Genomic DNA, 18,996 nt, shown 5'->3' with positions numbered 1-18,996 from the left:
CCTTCTACCAATGCACATGAGCAATTTCTGTGCATCTGATCATCTTAGAACTGCCAAAAACACTGAGAAGTTTAATGATTTGCCCAAGAGTCACATAGCCATTATATATCAGAAGCAAAATTTGAATTCAGGTCTTCAAGGCATCAAAGCAGTCACTTTCTCCAACTTGTTGCAAGCAGCTTCTCATATTTAATTTAGTAACTCTGTTAATATTAATTCAATCTAGTAAGCATACATTTGTTCTTTTGAATTTAAAATTTAAACTAAAATAATTAAGGATGATCAAAGTATTGATAATAGCTTCCATAAAGTGAATTTTAATGAGCAACAAATTTAGCATGAGGTGGCAATGCGATAGAGCTGCCACCAATAAACTATTAGGGTCTCCATTAATAAAAGCATAGTGAACAGAATGAGTGAGGTTATGTTGCTGCCATATTCTACCTTTGTCAGAGTACAACTGTAATCTTGTATTTAGTCATGGGTTCTACATTTTAGGAAGGAAATTGACAGATTGAAATGTATATAAAGAGTGGGTAACCAAAATGGCAAGAGATATTTTGAAATTGTATCAGAACTAGTTTAAGGAGGTAAAGTATAATGGGATACATTAGGAAATGATGACTCTGCATTCTTTGGTATTGTGGAAACTGAGGCTGGGCCAGTACTTGTTGGGGATTTCTGATTCAGAAATGGAATGAAAGAGATGGTCTCTGACTTCTGAGACATCTTCAAATTATTCAAATTATTAGTATATTATTCTACTGGATGCTTATCATGTTTATAATGAAAGGATCAGAGATCCAGAGATGGAAGGCATTTCTGAGACCCATCAAGTCAAACCCCTTCATTGTGTTGTTGCTCAATTGTTTTCAGTCATAACCCCATTTAGGGTTTTCTTAGCAAAGATAATGAGTAGTAGATATGTCATTTCCTTTTCCAGCTCATTTTACAATGAGAAAACAAAAAATTTAAGTGACTTTCCTAGTGTCACATAGCTAGGAAGTATCTGAAGCCAAATTTGAATTCAGTGTTCGTGACTTCAGGCCTGATGCTCTATACACTGCTGACTTTGTTTTATAAATGAGGAAACTGAAGTCAATTAGGGCTTCAGTGACTGACTCAAGGTCATACAGAAAGCAGGGGAAGAAGGATTTGAAGCTTGGTCCTTTAACTCTGAATCTTCAACTCTTTTTAATTGTGCCATCTTTAAGCAGTGTGTAAATCTCATAAAATTTCTTCAGAGTAATTTCTTTCTCCATACACCCAATAAGTCTGATCCAGGGCTCAGAAGGACATTAATGAATCAAACATAAAGGGAAAGTGATAAGGCCATGGGTCCAAGCAGCAGCTGGTGAGGATCAATGAAATCTGGAAAGGAGAAGAATTTTATAAACAGGAAGCCCACCACCCAGAGAAGTATTTGCAGTTGATAAATAGTATACTGCTTTTCTTCTAAACATTTTTCCCTTCTTAATTTAAAACTTCCAATCTATTTCTATGAAAATGAATTCCATAAATGTCTGTTGGTAGAGCCTAAGCTATTCTCTAAAAGAGGTTAAATGATTTTGAGCTAAAACGCCTTTTTACTTGAAAAACGCAAGGCACATTTCATCAAATGTAAACAAATTGATATCTCAAAAGACTTGAGAAGTCATCAAGGAGAAAAATCCATGTTTTCCTAGGAAGTTTTGAACTTTATAACAAATTTCTCCCACTACTCCCACCCCTACTCCTAAAACAATTGGAAATATTAATGGGAGTCAAAATAGAATGAATGTTTCATGTTTCAGCTTCAGTCCGATCCAAGATATTTTTAAACTTTGTACTTTTTCTCTTTTGGGAGACTGTCATTTTGAAAAGGTGGGGTAAGTACTATTCCATCTCATCCCTGTGAATGTTAGCCTTGGCCTCTGAATCATTTTATTGTCATGGTGACTATATTCCAACCCAATCTATTTTGATGTGAGAGGGAGCAGAAAGAATTATGGGAATCAGTGTTGAGAGATCCTATTACAACCACTGGGGGAGTGAGCTCTCCAAAAGAGTAATTTCCTTACTCCAAAAGAGTAGGATTTTTTGTTTTGTTTTGTTGGTTTTTAGCAAATGTCTACTCTTTCATTCCAGAGTTCAGGTCTAAAAATATTCATGTAGGTATTTGTGTTCTTATCAATTAAAATTTTCTGAATGTCAAGCAGTCAGTTCTCCATCTTTATATCACACAATACCATTTCACTGTCTTTACAGGTAAGCAAAGAGCTCCTGCTTATACCCTGCCATTGCATATTCAGAGAATCTATATTCTCTGTTCAAGAATTTTTGAGCATAAAAGTCATATTTTACAATCTTTTGGCTTACCTCAAAGCAGCAAGGTTAGTGGTAGGGACTCAGTAGTAGCAGATTCAATTAGTCAGTCAGTAAATAAGCATTTATTAATCCAGTGCTTAGAAATGTATTGATTGTGACTGAAGCACAAAGAATAGACAGGACTTTCTAAATGTAATAGTTGAATCAATTGAAGAAATAAAATATTTTTTAAAATTATAAAAAAGTATCTGTTTCTAATTTCTTTTTATAAGTTTTATATCAGTGATTTCTGGATATTTTCCTTTCCCATGTGCTCTTGAGATACCTCTGAAATCTTCTTTGTAACAAAGAAAAACCTTTTAGCAAAAACTACCAATATGGTGACCTCAGATAAAATCAATGAAAATTCTATCAGTGTAACAGATGTGCCAACAGAATGGAAGTATGCTTCACTCACTTCTCTGATGATGAAGACTTTTCATTAAAATTCCTCAGACTCAAGGAAACTGCTCAACTCTCCCAGTTTCCCTTGGAAACTACATGAAACTAAGCCTCTGAATAGAGTCTAACTGAATGAAGCCTCTCTCCAGCTCAAGATAGACTGAAAAACTTCAAGAAAGATCAATATCCCTGGAGTGAAAAGGGTGTTCAGAACAACTCAGTTAGACTCTGGGAAAGCTGGTGAGAGGGTCTTAATCACAGCAAATCAGCAGCTAACACCCTCAGGCCTGGTTCAATAGAGCAGCAAATCAGTAGGGCAACTTCCAGTTACAAGAAAGGTAATTCTGGGAAATCAAGCTACTTCCTGAAAAAAGCAGGGAAAGCTACCTGCAAATATGAGGAGCCTATGTGCTCAAAGTCAAGGCTCAGAGCTGCACAGGAAGAACAGGACAGTGCCCCCTTTATCCCAAAAGCAGAGCTCAACCACAAAAAAAAAAAAAAAAAAAAAAAAAAAAAAAAAAAGAGGAAATATCAAAAAAAAGGAAAGAAAATGACCAAGAAACAGAAAAGAACCTTGACCATAGAAAGCTATTTTGGTGAGAGGACAAACCAAAACACAGGCTCAGAGGAGGACAAAATGTGCACAGGAGAAATCTCAAAGACTCATATGAATTGGTCTCAAGCCCAAACAATCTTCTTGGAAGTGCTCTTAAAATCTTTAAAAGGCAAATAAGAGAGGTAGAAGAAAAAATGAAAAAGGAAATGAGTAATATGCAGGAGTCAACATCTTGGAAAAGGAAGGAAAAAATGTCTGAAGAAAACAACTCCTTAAAAAGTAGTAATTGTAAGGAAATACAGAGCTGGTAATCATGACTGTGAATGTGAATGGGATGACCTCTCCCATAAAATGGAAGCAAATAGCAGAGTGGATTAAAAAAATAAAATCCTAAAATATTTTGTTTAACAGAAACACATTTGACACAGAGAGACTCATATAGAGTAAAGGTAAAAGGTAAAATTTATTATACTTCAACAGAAATAAAAAAAAAAAGCAGAGGCAGCAATTCTGATCTCAGGTAAAGCAAAAGTAAAAATAGATCTTATTAAAAGAGATAAGGAAAATACATCTTGATACACAATGAAGTAGTAACAGTGCTAAATGTGTATGCACCAAGTGGTACAGCAGGCAAATTCCCAGAGAAGATTTTAAATCAGTTACAGGAAGAAACAGACAGCTAGGCTATTCTAGTGGGAGATCTTAACCTTACCATCTAAGAATCAGACAAATCTAACTACAAAATAAACAAGAAAGAAACTTGGGAGGTTAATAGTATCCTAGAAAATCTAGATATGATAAATCTCTGGAGAAAATTGAACAGGAACAGAAAGGAATACATCATTTTCTCAGCAGCACATGGCACCTTCACAAAAACTGACCATGTAGTAGAGCATAAAATCCTCACAATTAAATGCAGAAAGGCAGAAATAATGCTTCTTTTTCTGACCACGATGCAATAAAAATTATATTCAATAAAGAAGCAGGGAAAGATACACTAAAAACCAATTAGAAATTAAATAATCTAATTCTAAAAACAAATATCAAGTCACAGAAACAACTCATAATTTCATCCAAGAGAATAACAATAATGAGGTAACATACCAAAACCTATGGGATGCAGCCAAAGCATTTCTTAAGGGAAATTTTATGTCTCTAAATAGCTATATAAATAAAATAAAGAGGAGACTGGTGAATTAGGTATGCAACTAAAAAAGCTAGAAAAAGAACAAATTAAAAACTGCCAGTTAAGTGCCAAATTAGAAATTCTGAAACTCAATGGAGAAATTACTAAAATTGAAACTAAGAAAGCTATTGAACTAATAAATAAAACTAAGAGTTGGTTTTATGAAAAAAAAAAGGTAGATAAACCTTTGGTTAATTTGATTAGAAAAAAAGAAAGAATAGAACCAAATCATCAGCATCAAAAATATAAAGAGTGAACTTGCCACCAAGGACAAAGAAATCAAAACAATTATTAGGAGCTATTTTGCCTAACTGTATGGCAACAAGTCTGACAATATAACTGAAATGGATGAATATCTCTAGCTGAAATGAATTTCTCTCCTTATATGAGTCATAAAATAATAAATGAATTTACCAGGAAAAAAAATTCCTCAGACTCATGAACTTTTAGCATTCTATTTATTTATAGTATTGCAGTCATCCTGTAGAGCATTCTCCTGGTTCTGATGACATCACTCTGTACTAGTTCACACAAATTTTTCCATGTTTTTCTAAATTCCTCATAATCATCATTTCTTATTGGACAATATATTATTGCCACATGTAGCCCAGTATGTTCAGCTATTCCCCAGTTGATGGACACTCACTTTGTTTCCAGTTCTTTGCTATTATGAAAGTGTGGCTATGACCATCTTAACGTAGGTAGACTTTAATTTCCATCATTGACTTCCTTCAAATATACTGAATAGTGGTTACTATTCAGGGAGAGGAAGAGTTGTAAGACTTTTGATTACATTAGTATGAAGAACTTGCAACAGAAGAAATTCCTGCTACCAATTCAGGTTGGTGTGTTCACTGTGACATATTTTTAGACAGTTTTCCAGAACTGAGAAGTGAAGTGACTTTTTGAAGTACATAAAGTCAGGATGTATCAGATATGGGACTTATACCTAGGTCTTTTTCATTTTAAGAATGGCTCTATAGGCCCTATGATAAAGAGTAGGAGGAGTTAACCACTTTTCTTCCTAATTATAAGTTGTTTTCCAGAATGGTTGGTTTCTCTTTAAATCAAACCAAATAAACATCTAAGTGCTTTTTGTGTGCTGATTGTACTAGATCCTTAAGGAAATATGATGTTTAGATGAGGGACAGCTTTTGCCCTCATCATCTCACACCTGGACTATTTTAATAGTTGGTTGATTTCACTACCACGTCTTTCCCCTCTTCAGTCCATCTAACACACTCAACTGTTAAACTGGTCTTTTTAGAGTACTGGTTTGACCATGCCAATGCCCCACTCCACTCCCAACTCAATAAACTCCATTGGCTCCCTATCTTATCTAGATCTAACACAAAATCATCTATTTGGCATTTAAAGTCCTTTATTACCCTTACCCTCCTTCCACCTTTCCTATCTTACACATTCACTCCTACCCACCACCATATTCTACAATCCAAATGACATTTTCCTTTCTGTTCCTTGCACTAAACACTTCATCTCCCAACTCTAGGTATTTTTTACTGCCTGTTCCTGGTGTCTGAAAAGCTCTCTTTCCTTCTCTCCCCTTCCTGACTTCCTTCCTATCCCAAATAAAATACTCCTTCTATTACAAGCCTCTTGTAATCCCTCTTACTTCTAGTGCCTTCCTTCTATTATTTCCTGTTTGTTCTGTCCATAGCGTATTTATACACAATTGTTTGCACACTTTTTCCCTATTAGTGAGACAGAATGAATCATTAATGATGGCCAATTAATTATTATAAGGAATAAACTGGACCTATGACTTTATTGATATAATGAACTCCTCAGTAAAGAAATTCTCTTTATAAATGCAGGCTGTCACCTTCTCTGCAACTTAAAATCTTTTTTTAGCTTAAAATCTTGAAGAACTGCCCAGAGTACCGAGAAGTTAAATGATTTGCAAAGTTCACATAGCCAATATGTCATTCAGTGTCATATTATACTCAAAATCTGCTTGATGTCTACAGTAGAGTAATCATTCAATACATCTTCTGAATGAAATATAATTAGGTGATGCATTTTGTGAGATAGGGATGAGTTCTGCATTCTGTTAAAGTCTTCCAAATTTCTCTTTGGTCATTGGGTTCTCTATAAATTTTTTTAATTTTTTTTTTTTTTTTTTTTTTTTGCTGAGGCACTTGGGGTTAAGTGACTTGCCCAAGGTTACATAGCTACTACAAAGTATTAAGTATATAGGCCAGATATGAACTCAGGTACTCCTGACTTCAGTGCTGGTGCTCTATCCACTGTGCCATCTATGTTGCCCTTGGGCCTTGAGTTCTTGAAGGCTTTCCAAAGAATCAAAAGTACTGCAATATGTAAACACTATAGAATGCATTCTTACCAAGTTGGAAAGGAATATTTGGAGAAAAGGTCTAGTGATATACTGTTATAGTTATATAATTAATTATATAGTATATAGTTATATAGCCTATTATAGAAGAACCAGCTGAGCCAAGTTGAGAGAGGCTTATCTCCAGGAGGGTGTTTACTGATGGATCATATATTGAGCCACAGAACTTTCTGAAATGATCTGGGAAGGAGTGAAGACTTATTCACCTTGGTCAATGGAGAAAGTACCCATATAAATCTAATCATGGATCTTACTCAATAAATTTCAATAGCTCCCTATCACTACCAGGATCAAATATGAAATCCTATATGGTGTTAAAAAGTCCTTCATAAGCTAGTCCCCTTTTACCTTTCCAGTTTTCTTACATTTTACTCCACCATATGTACTTTCAATCCAATGATACCGTTTTCCTTAATGTTCTTTGAACAAGACATCAGATTTTCATTGGCTTTCCCCCAGTGCATGAAATTCTGTGCCTTTTTATCTCTATCTGTTCGCTTCCTTAAGTTATCTTCAGTCAAAGGTGAAATTCTAACTTTGTACAGGATCCTTTTCCGTATTCCTCTTAGTTCTAATGCCTTTCCTGTGTGGCTTATCTTTCACTTATCCTGTCTATAGTTTGTTTGTACATATTTATTTGCATGTTGCCTTTAGACTTTAAACTTTAGACTGTAAACTCCTTGAAAGAAGGGACTATTTTCTGCCTTGCTTTATATCCCCATTGCTCAACACAGTGCACAGCATATAGTTATTTCATAAATAGACATATCTGATCCAAAAGTGGAACTGAAGCTTTACAGCTTGGTAAGACATAACATAGACAGGTCTCTGAATAATCATCTGAAAAGTATATAAAATGAACATAAGCCCAATGAAACAATTTTAGTAGAAATGAGAGAATTACAAAAAGAGCAAACAATTTGACTTCAGTGTTACTTCCTGACAAAAAATAGTTCCCCTCAAACTACATTCATACCTTTGGAGTTGCTATTCCAGATTGTAAAATAATAATTTTGTGAAAGGTAAGCTTTAATTTTAAAGCTAACAATTAGGGGTTCAGAAGAAGTGACCTCAAATTTCCTCTGATTCATTGAAATCCAAGTCCTCCCTATGTTATGTTTATTACTCTTTAGAAAGTGAGCTCTGTGTTCCATCAGATATTGGGTGACATGGTGCCAATAAGTCCAATTTTAAAAGGAGTAAGTGATTTGTACATACCTCACCACCAAGATAGATTGTTTCATTGAAACACCAGAGCGGTGTCAAGAATGTTTTCAAAGTTAAGTTCTCAGCTTAAAAGTCAAGAAAGACCTTTGATATTTTCCCAAAGTGAACTCCAGGTCACGCACCATGGAGACTTAAAAATACCTGGGAAATGTATAGGTGTCTTTTCTTGGCTAGTTTGATCCTGCTCTGATCTAAATAGAGACAAGGAAATGTTGGGGGAAGAGAATACATTAGAGAGAGAGAGAGAGAGCTGGAACAGACCTCAAAGGGCAACTGGTCCTATTTCCCCATTTTTAGAAATAACAATAGATCTGGGGTGCAGCGTAGGACTGATACCCTCTTCATGGTATATATCTAAGCTTTAGCTCAAGTATGTACAGTTTTCATGTTTAGGGGAATCAGCCTTCTAAAGAGAGGAGTCAGACTTTTTCTTATTATCTCTAGCTCCTTATATAATCCTCCTCCCTGGATTTTTTTGGGAGGAAATCACTTAAAGCTCAGATTTGGCTCATATCTGGGGTATCCCCAGAAGGAATGAGAAAATATACTCATCAATGTATAATGTAGTTCATGTATGCGACAGATATTTATTTTCTCCACACAAAAGTAATACTCAACACTCAAAAGCTCAGAAACATGTATTGACAAAGACTTGAAACACAGTCAAGAAACCTATACCTCCTCTTACACTCTCCCAGGAGGTTAATACTTAAGGAATAAATGATTTGTACATGGAACACTTATTATTAGAGCTGTTGAACAAGCATTTCATCTTCATTCTGGCTCTATGTTGTCTAAACAATTCCCTTAAGGTCCAAGTATTTTGGTAAGTCAGGCCAGAATTTGGTCTCATTCTTCTCTTGGTGGTCATAGTCTCATCCAAAAAGCATTGCAGTAGTTATAAAGGGCCCCTTTCTAAAGTGTAGTCAGTGGAAAAAAGCATATAGAACTCCCAAAATAGTTTCCCAAATATTTCCCCAAAGCCCATTCCACCTAAATAAGTGAAAAATTGTAGCACCTGGGTTACAGAAACAAAACCAATGACAGTCCTTAAGAAGCTTATAATCTCACAGGTGTAGTCAACACTTGCAGGAAAGTGGTGAAAAGGGAAGGGCATTTCACTTTGTAAAATTGCTAAGTTGGTAAATGGAAATCATAAGAGAGTAGAGTAACATCCTCTTATCAGGAGTAATGGCAGCATTGATCAGATGCTGCAAACTAGATAGGGCATGAGTCATTAAGCCACCTGATGACAAGATGGCTGGAAGACTGAATTAGCCCAGATTGGGGCTACTCTGAAATCGTGGGTCACAGAAGTTTCTTATTAAAATCAGATCAATGGGATTTCAGAATTAATCTCAAAGATGACAAGGGTTAAATTCTAAGGGCATGAGACATCTCACGATCATTGTTCAGTCCCTTGTACTCAGGGATGGAAACATAAAGCAGAAGAGGTAGCCAGGTGTTAGAGGCCCAGGTTTAGACCTTAAGCAATCCATGCTCTCATTTTTTTTTTCCTTTCTCCCCGCAAAAAACCCCATATTCCTCGTGGAAATCTCAAAGAGAGTTCTAAAACACCTTATAAAAGAAAGATTGAGAGAGAATGGAAGCTGGCTGCTTTGTTTAAAATCTATTGGGTATGACTCTTCTAGGTTCTGTGGTACAATCTCTTTTGAGGCTTCCTCACCTCCTATGGTCATCAAAGAGATCAAGAGATTACCCAAAAGAGCCTGAGCTCATGAGACTCATTGGAAGTAACTCAAGGACCCCACAGATCAAGGCTGGGTGGAATAGAGGGGTATACCAGTTTATTCACATTATAGAAATTAAAAAAAAAAAAACACTGAGACCTTTGGAGAGAAAGATTTAGTTGCTTGAATTTAAACTCAGCTCCAGTGAGTTTGGCATCAGTGTTTTGTTAATGGAACTTAACTCTACCATGCAGACACATTGGGAGAATAGAAGGCCTGGGCAGCAGAGGAGCCATAGATCCTTGGGAAGATGGGGCTAGTCATTGCCATTTGCTATTGACAATTGGTGAGGAAGCTGAAGAGTCGATTTATACATCTACCAATCAATTGATACTTTTAAAATATGTGTGGCACAGTGACTGGAAAGCCCAAGATTTGGATGCAAATTCTACCTCTGATGCTATCTGAGTCATCCTTAACAAGTCATTTATTCTCTTAGACTGTTTCTTCATTTGTCAAAAAAGTAGGTTGAACGAGGTGATCTCTAGAGTCTTTTCAAATCTATGCTACTCTGGAAACCTAGTGACATCTCACTTGCAATGCCAATTTATGAACAATCCAGAACAGCAATGAATGCCCTCTTAAAATGCTAGAAACTAATTATAAAAGCAAGCAAACAAACATGTCTTAAGTCTTCAACCTGCCTCATGATCACTCATTAGACTTCAGTGACTTTCTATTTCCTTTGGGATCAAGTACAATCTCCTCTGTTTGGTCTTCAAAACCCTCATAATTTTACTTGAACCTACTACTTCTAAGTTTATTCTACAGTGTTCTTCTTTGTATATTCTTCAGTCTAGCCAGACTAATATTTTTTGCTGTTCCTTACACATAACATTTCATCTCCCATCTCTCTTGCTATTCCTCATGCATGACACTCTATCTCCCATCTCTTTGCTTTTATACAGGCTTCTATATAGTTCATGCCAAGAATTACCTTCTTCTTTACTTCTACCTTTTAGAACTCCTACCTTCCTTCATAGTTCTGTGCAAACAGTACCTTTTACATGAGGCTTTTTCTCTTCTCCCAGAATACACACACACACACACACAAACACACACACATACACACACACACACACACACACACACACACACACAACTAAATTGTATTAGATTTATTTTACACACAAATGTATATCCTCTAACCCCCTTGAGATCAGGGATCATTATTCCGAGTCCCAGGACTGTTTTACCTATCATTTTATCCCTAGGACATGTAGGTGCTTAATAATTGCCTATTGCTAGATTGATTGACTCAGCAGATACATATTCTCAGTTTTCCTTCCTTTGTCACCTTGTTTTTTGATCAGATGTCTACACCAGCATCAGCAGCCTTGTTAGAGAAAACCTAGGTTCTGAAATGAATAGTTAGCTGGTTGTTTCCCCTTAAAGAAACAGGTTTTCCCTCTAAAAACAATCCTTTTACTTTTATATCTTTCCCAATGTCCTTTATTTCATGTGGCTCTATGCCAACTGCTTAACCATGAAATTCACGAGAGAGTGATTGGGGGCTGAAAGAATCCATCATGAACTCTGGTAATTATGATTTTTTTTTTCTTTTAGTGACCCCCCAATGAATGCTCAACTTAAGTTATTTATCAAATAAAAATTCCTCTGCCAATGCATAATTGGATTTCTTTTTAAACTTTAAACCGATCTATCCTAGAGACTTGATTTTGTCAAAGCTTCAGTGAAATATAAGAAGATGAAAATAAGAGAAACACAGGAATTAACACTTTAAAATTGAGTCCTGTTTGGATTGGAGTCGGAATAGGCTTATTGATGGGGAAGAAAAAAATTGGGGCAGGACCAGGTCAGAAGTCATAGTATGTGTGTGAATAAAAGATTTTTGGTGTGTGTGGGCTGCTACTTTCAGCAAGGGCAGCAAAAGTCCTCTCTCAGTCTGAAGACTGTTTTAGCAAGGAAATCGCAGGCAAGAAACAGAGGTCTTTGGTCAGAAGAGTTAGAATCATTAGGTTTTTGTAGTTGTTCAATCGTTTTGGTCCTGATCGACTTTTTGTGACCTCATTTGGGGTTTTCTTGGCACAGAATCATTAGGGTGGTTCACAAAAGGTTTAAGCTAGTTTTGATTAGAGTTGGTGAATAAAGCCAGCTAAGCTGATATGTGAAGGAAAAGCCAGCAAGTCATACATGCTTTATAACTTAACCACTGGGCCTCTTGTAGGCAATTGCTTTTAAAATAGCTAATTCTACCTTGATGAAATTGGCTTTGAGGAACTTTGTAAACCCTTGAAAAAATCATAGGGTCTTACTTTCAGCAAGAATGTTAATTTTTTTTTCCCTGAGGCAAGCTCAATCTAAAAACATCTCTCCTTTTTTATTTCCATTGATAATTATTCCTTTTTCACTCAACTCAGCTGAATAAGAGGATCTTGATCACTTTCTCCTCCTTCCATTTCATCCTACACATTCATGTCACATTTATTTTAAAATGCAAAAGAGAGAGAGAGAGAGAGAGAGAGAGAGAGAGAGAGAGAGAGAGAGAGAGAGAGAGAGAGAGAGAGAGAGAGAGAGAGAGAAATAGAGACAGAGACAGAGACAGAGACAGAGGCAGAGACAGAGAGACAGGGATAGAAATAGAGACAGAGAAAGAGAGACTGTCTGGACTTGAGTTTTAATGCTTTACTACTAAAATAACATAGTAGCCATAGTAGCCATACTACTGACCACAGACTAAAGTCCAGACTCCTTAATCATTCAAGATTCTATAATCTACTCCAATCTTTCTATCTAATCTGATCTCATGCTTCTCTTCCTTAGGTATTATAAATTCCCATCAAACTCAATAGCTAAATGTTTTCTAGCTTCACTATTGTGTTTAGACCATTTCTAATCCTTGGATTATTTTCCTTTCCTAACAACCCCCACTCCCTTGAAATGCAAAGCATCCTTCGTGCCTTAGGTCAAATGATAGGTCTTCCGAGATCCGCTCCCCCTCCCTGCTCCCTTGATCTCTTCTTCATTTGATCTTGTAATCCAGAGTCTCAACTTTTCCTGGTCACGCATATTTAAATTTGCATTACATCTATCTATTCCCTAGGATGGATGTAAGTTCCTTGAGGTCACCAATAGTCTCCTTCTTTGTCTAGTCCTCCCCAGTCCAACTCAATATCCAGCAAATAGTCTGGCTCATAATAAATATTTGTTAATTGGATGATTGATTGATTTTCTCATTTTCCCTACTAAAGTATAAACTCCTAGAGGTTAATAGTTCTTTCTAAGTTCTTCAAGAAGTAGCAAAAGCTGGTTATAGTTGAAAAGATGAAAATTAATCTTGGGAAAAACTAAGACCACTGCTTCAATATTCATGGGGCTAGTTAGGGGAGGTGCTGAATTAAATTAAAAGAACAAAGATGTCAAGAAACCTTTAAAATTCAGTTCATGAGCTCCTATACATCTTGGAATTGTGAGAGGTGAGACCCAGTTCATTCATTTACCTTAAAGACCAAATTCACTATTCCAGATCACTCTCACTCAACTGGAAGTGCTAGATTCAGTGATGATAAGATAGAGGTGGTGAAAGTATGCCGTATTTAAAATTCTCTAGATCTTTTAAACTTTTTCTACTCATAACCCCCTTTTTACTAAGACATTTTTATGTGAACTTGAGTATATAGATAGATAAAATTATACAAGGTCAAACATTTACTGATAACAAATAATTTCACGACCCCTGCATTCAGTTATGTGATCCCAAATGGGGATGCAATTCACAATTTAAGAAACTTTGCTCTAGAAAAGGAACTATCACTATATTACGTGCAACGCATGTGGGTATTTAACATTTCATTGTTGTTCAATTTTTTCCATATATTTCATAGATATATAATGTGTGTGTGTGTGTGCACATGTGTGATGTGTATATGGAGAAAGACAGAGACAGAAACAGAGACAGAGAGACAGAGACAGAGAAAGACCGAATCAGGAAAATCAAAGGAAGCATTTACTCTTTGGAAATCAACTAACACTACAAATCAAAGCCCGATTTATTATAATGTTGATTGTCTAGACTTGAGAAAATGATGAAGAACATGTTACTAATGCAGACTAAACTTACAATTGTGCTGATAAAAGTACCTAGGGGACAGTATAGCATGGTAGAGAGAGCACACATTTGGCTTCAAGACCTGGCTTCAAATCCCTTCTTCAATATTTACTGATGATGTAACCATGGGTAACTCACCTAATCTTCATAAGTCTAGAGGCAGGTCCTTGAAATTTCTAATAGAAGTGTTAGATCAGAGATAGGGGGAGTTCCTGCAGAGAAAATCTAAGTTATTTGGCTATATGCATAATACTTAGCTTTGATATAATGGGTACCCCAAAAGTCTCAGTGCAGTTTAGTTTTAAACCTTTATTAGCTAAAACTTCACTAATACTTTTGAATATACTGTTGTGCTTTAAAGGTTAACAAAAATTATTTACAGCAGCCCTTGGGGAGTCAGGGAAAGAAAGCATTACTATCCCAATTTTACTGGGTCCCTGAGACCCAGGGATGTCAAATCACTTGTCACTCAACTAGGAAGGATTGGAACTATCCTTTGATCCAAGTGTTTTTTCACCCTTTTTCATTTCTTCAAGGCATGAATTGGAAATTCTTATTCTGTCCTACTTTAGCCAAAATAAAAAAGAAATTGAATAAATACCTGCTTCACTCTGAATCATGTAGACATAGCATTGGACTTTCACACTCCCTCCAAGGGATACTGGTAACTGGCTCCAGTCAACTTTGCCAAGATTTGTTTTCCTAATATTAAGATCTGTGTCTCCAGCTACATCTTCTTCTTCTTCTTCTTCTTTTTTTTTTTTTTTCTTTTCTCCTAAGAAGACTTTCTCTATGGATATTTAAATATATTAAGGCTAGTACTTTGAAAATATGTCCCAAGTTTTCAATTGAAATATGGAAGATTTAAAAGAGTTTTAATATGAATGACTCACTCTTGAGTCTCTGGGGCAAGGGTGGGGAAACTTTTATTCTATTGAGGTTTCTGGCTTAAAGAAAACTAATTGAAGGCACACAAGGCAAAAAACTAATTTATGCTTTTTTTTGAAAGAGATAAAACTTCTTATTCATCTGCTTTTAAAATTATGAACATACATTTTGAAAACAGGCTACAGAGTTCTGACCATCAGTGTGAATCATCATGTCTTGAATAGTTTTATATTGAGACTGTTTTAATAATTCTAGTTGAAAAATACGGATAAGAAATCTTTTAAAATTTAATAAATCAACAAATTTATAAAATATGTTTTGGTTCTATGGGCTAATTCAAGGAAACGGAAAGAAACTGAGACCTAGAGAATACAACACAAATGCACACACCTACACACATGCGTACACATACAAAAAAATGATGATAGACCCCAAAGGAAGAAATAAATATGTGTCTACTATAGGACCATAGCTTTAAAGTGAGAAGGGTCCTTGGAGACCATAGAGTAGATCCTTTATTTCACAGATAAGGAAACAGGCTCAAGTGATTAAGTACCAAAGCATAGATTTGAACTTAGATTCTCAGAATCCATATGGACATTCTTTCCATGTTTTTCCTAATGTCCACTTTCTTTAGTGAAAAGTGAAATGAGGCACTTCTCTGTAATAGATTACTTTTTAAATTTCTTATGATTTCATTTCCTGAATGTATTTTTTAAAAAAGCTTTCAGCTTCTTCCTGATCTTGTCCAGCATTCTCTCTCCCACTCTTTACTTTCTCTCCAGTATATTTCTCCTAAGTTTTTTACTATCTCTAACTCTTTTCCTTTCAGTCTTTCACTCTCTCTCCATCTAGGGCTTCCAGCCTGCCCAGTAGCCTGAGGGAATAGAGTGGAGGAGGAGAGGGCTGTCTTTTCAAGCATTGATCCTCTATTCTATTGTTTCCTCTCAAATATTAACATAAGTCATTAGCACATCTACAACTCAATTACACTTCAATTGCCCCAACTCAACTAGAAGGGGAAGGAGGTTCTCAATCCACACATCAATGAATCAACAAATATTTACCGTGTCCCCAACTAGGCCCAAGGCACTGTATTAGCTCTGTAAACATATGTAAAACACTGGTTGGAGGAGGTTTTACAGTTGTTTTCTATAGCTAGTAAATCTGGTTTGTGTTTGTTGTTGTTTTTAACTTACCTATAGAACCAATAATAAAGATGATGATAATGATGATATAGCCTGTAAAGACATGTAAAGTAACTTTTGTTGATGTTCAGTCATTTCAGTTGGGGCTGACTTTTTGTGACCCCATTTGGGATTTTCTGGCAAAGGTACTGGCGTGATTTGCCTTTGGAAACCCCAGTGAGGGAACTCCTACCAACACAGAGCAGTTTTGTAATTTATAATCTAATAGGGTAACTTCAGCCACAAGGGATTTACTTGGGATCATCCAGCCATAATAAGTCAGAGATAGCACTCAGATTCCAATTCTATTACCACGTTGACTCTCCACTCACCCCCATTCTCTCCCTTCCTCAGGACTACCCAAGCTCAAGGTCCATGATATTGTTTTTTGGTCCATTTTAGAACCAGGGAGTTAGCTGCACTGTCCAGAGAGGGTTTCTCATCGTAAATTCCCTGAGGCATCCTAAGAGAATGATTATTTGTTGTGAAGGGGCATTCTATGATGTCATAGAAAACATGCATGATCTACAGACATAGCTTCAATTCTTAGGTCTGTCACCTTAGGTAAGTTAGACTGAGGTTTATGAAAAACAGGGGGGTTGGATGAAGGACCTTTCCTACTCTAACATTCTCTGGTCTATGCATCTAGAGCTTTGAAGTTGAGGATCGTATATGATGTCAAAGGATCCAAAATCAAATCTTGATTCTGTAACTGACAATTAATGTGACTAGAGAAATAATATAGCTTCTCTGATCCCCAGCTACCTTATCTGTAAAATAAAGAGTTTGGACTAGATAATCTTTCAAGACTTTTCTGGGTTTTAACTCCTATTAGTCTAGATTTGATTAGGAATACAGGATAGGCAGGGCTTGGAAACTGAGATACAGAACTGAGGGATGCTAAAGTTACACATATACACACACACGGAGGCCGGCACACAGGCACACACATGGAGGGAGTGATCCACAGACTGGATTTGATCTGATCCTCAAGGAATCATAATAGCCAACATTCATTGAGAACTTTTAAGTTCATAAAGCACTTTACATACACTATTTCAATGGACCACAACTACCCAATAAGTGCTATGGGAAAAGGAGGAGATGCCTGTAGATCCATACTTCCATTAAAATGGGGAATACCGCATCTTCTCCATAACTTAACAGACTTAGTTTCTTGGCACTGCTGTGAGATCAAGCAATTTGCCCATGCTTACATAATTAGGATGTTCTGGGGTAAGGGCTTGGATTCAGATATTCCTGATTCTCATGGTTGGACTTTTATCTAACACTTTTCCTTGGGAGCTGTTAAAATAACATAAGAAGAAACTGAATTTGAGAAATTATAAACAACTTGCCTAGGTAATATACCTAGTGAACATCTGAAACAGAATGCGCATCGTGATTTTGACTCCAAATTCATTGATCAATACACTATATTAAGTTGCCTGTCCCTGAAGGAAGGGGCCGATTTGTTTTTGTCACTTATTACCCTGTGCCTTATATATAGTAGATATGTAATACATGTGTGCTGAATTTTATTGTGTTGCACTGAATTTAATTTAAGTGATATGCTCAGTGTTCATGCTGTGATGTCTTTATATACTTGCCTAATTCCATACTGTTTTTGTTGGTTTGTTGAGTGTATATAGCCTAATTAGGACTTTTATACATAGATAGATATACAGATAGATATAGAGATATAGATTTAGATATAGATAGATATGGACTTCTGAAAAGATTTACTCTTATTTACACACAACACTCACACACACACACACACACACCCACACACAGAATTTGAATGCCATTCAGAGCTGTGTTGTAATCGATCAAGATTAACTCAAGACCATCCTGCTTACTGGAAAACAAAGAACTCAAAATCCCACTACTCAAAGACATAGCAAAGGAAGGATTGCTCTCAAGATAATAGACTGTAGAAAACCAAGTTTACCAAATGGATTGGAAAGATATTCAAGCTCATAAATTTCTTCATTTCTCTGTTTTCTCTCTTGTCTGAACCTTTCCCCAATGCTTCCCCTATGTCCACCTGTTTCAACAGTTTGTCTTTCAGGAGCCAGGAATGAGGGTCAGAGAACTTTCCCTATTAGTAAATGTCTTCTGCATATCCTCAACGTATTGGTTTTGCTTGGAATGTCAGGACACCTGACCTTTCACCCTTCTATTTTTATGCTCCACATCTGTAATTCTATTAACCATCCCTAAAGACCCACACTAATATGCCTTGGGCACGAACTTATTTGATCGATCTATTAGCAGGGGTCACAGCCTATGAGTATATTTTACCATTTCCCAGTGAAGAAATTCCTGCCAGCAATTTCAGGTGCAACAGAGCTTAGATTAATATTAGGCATCCAAGGATTTGATTTACCCCAACAAGCATCAATTATGTACCTGCTATGGGTCTTATATCCTGCTGGGAGCAAATAATAAACTATTGTTGATTAACCAGATAACTGAAATTTTGGAACAATTTTTCAGAATAAGAATAGCAAATTCCAATCGGAGAAGGGAAGATAAGTGAAAACAAAGGGCCAGAATATTGAAAACAATATTCTTCTATAGGAATTTTCAGGTGATACAAAATCAGTAATTCACTATCACAACTTTATGCCCACTTCTGTGGTAAGGGTTTGTTTATTGTTATTCAGTTTGAGATTCTTCATGCCCTATTTGGGGTTTTCTTGGCAACGATACCTTTGTGGTTAGCCATTTCTTTTCCTAGTGCATTTTACAGGAACAAACAGGGTTGAGTGACTTGTCCAGGATCTCACAGCTAGTAATAGTCTGAAGCTCCCAGGAAAAGGAGTCTTCTTGACTCCAGGTTTGTCACTCTATCCATTTCACCATCTAGTTTGGTTGGTGTTTACCCTTCCTTCTCAAAAAGAATAGTGACGTCAGGGAGGTGATGCCATGACACACAAGTAAATTGGAGTTAAGTGAGAGAGGTTGTACAAAATCACCAGCCTCATTTTCTTCTCTGGAGCCA

General features: G+C 36.3%; 1 long non-coding RNA gene across 1 annotated transcript; it reads right to left on the bottom strand.

The window, feature by feature from the left end:
- Positions 1-1,208: 1,208 nt before the first annotated feature.
- LOC141553779 (uncharacterized) lies at positions 1,209-16,434 on the bottom strand. Its single transcript, XR_012485641.1, has 3 exons — positions 16,319-16,434; positions 15,999-16,040; positions 1,209-1,371 (listed from the first exon to the last, which is right to left on the bottom strand). It is a non-coding gene; the product is annotated as an uncharacterized LOC141553779 (long non-coding RNA).
- Positions 16,435-18,996: the final 2,562 nt, after the last annotated feature.

Source organism: Sminthopsis crassicaudata, chromosome 2 (genome assembly GCF_048593235.1).
Source record: "Sminthopsis crassicaudata isolate SCR6 chromosome 2, ASM4859323v1, whole genome shotgun sequence".
NCBI classification, from domain to species: Eukaryota; Metazoa; Chordata; class Mammalia; order Dasyuromorphia; family Dasyuridae; genus Sminthopsis; species Sminthopsis crassicaudata.
Note: the sequence above shows the minus strand (reverse complement) of the source record. Positions and strands in the feature narration are given on the sequence as shown.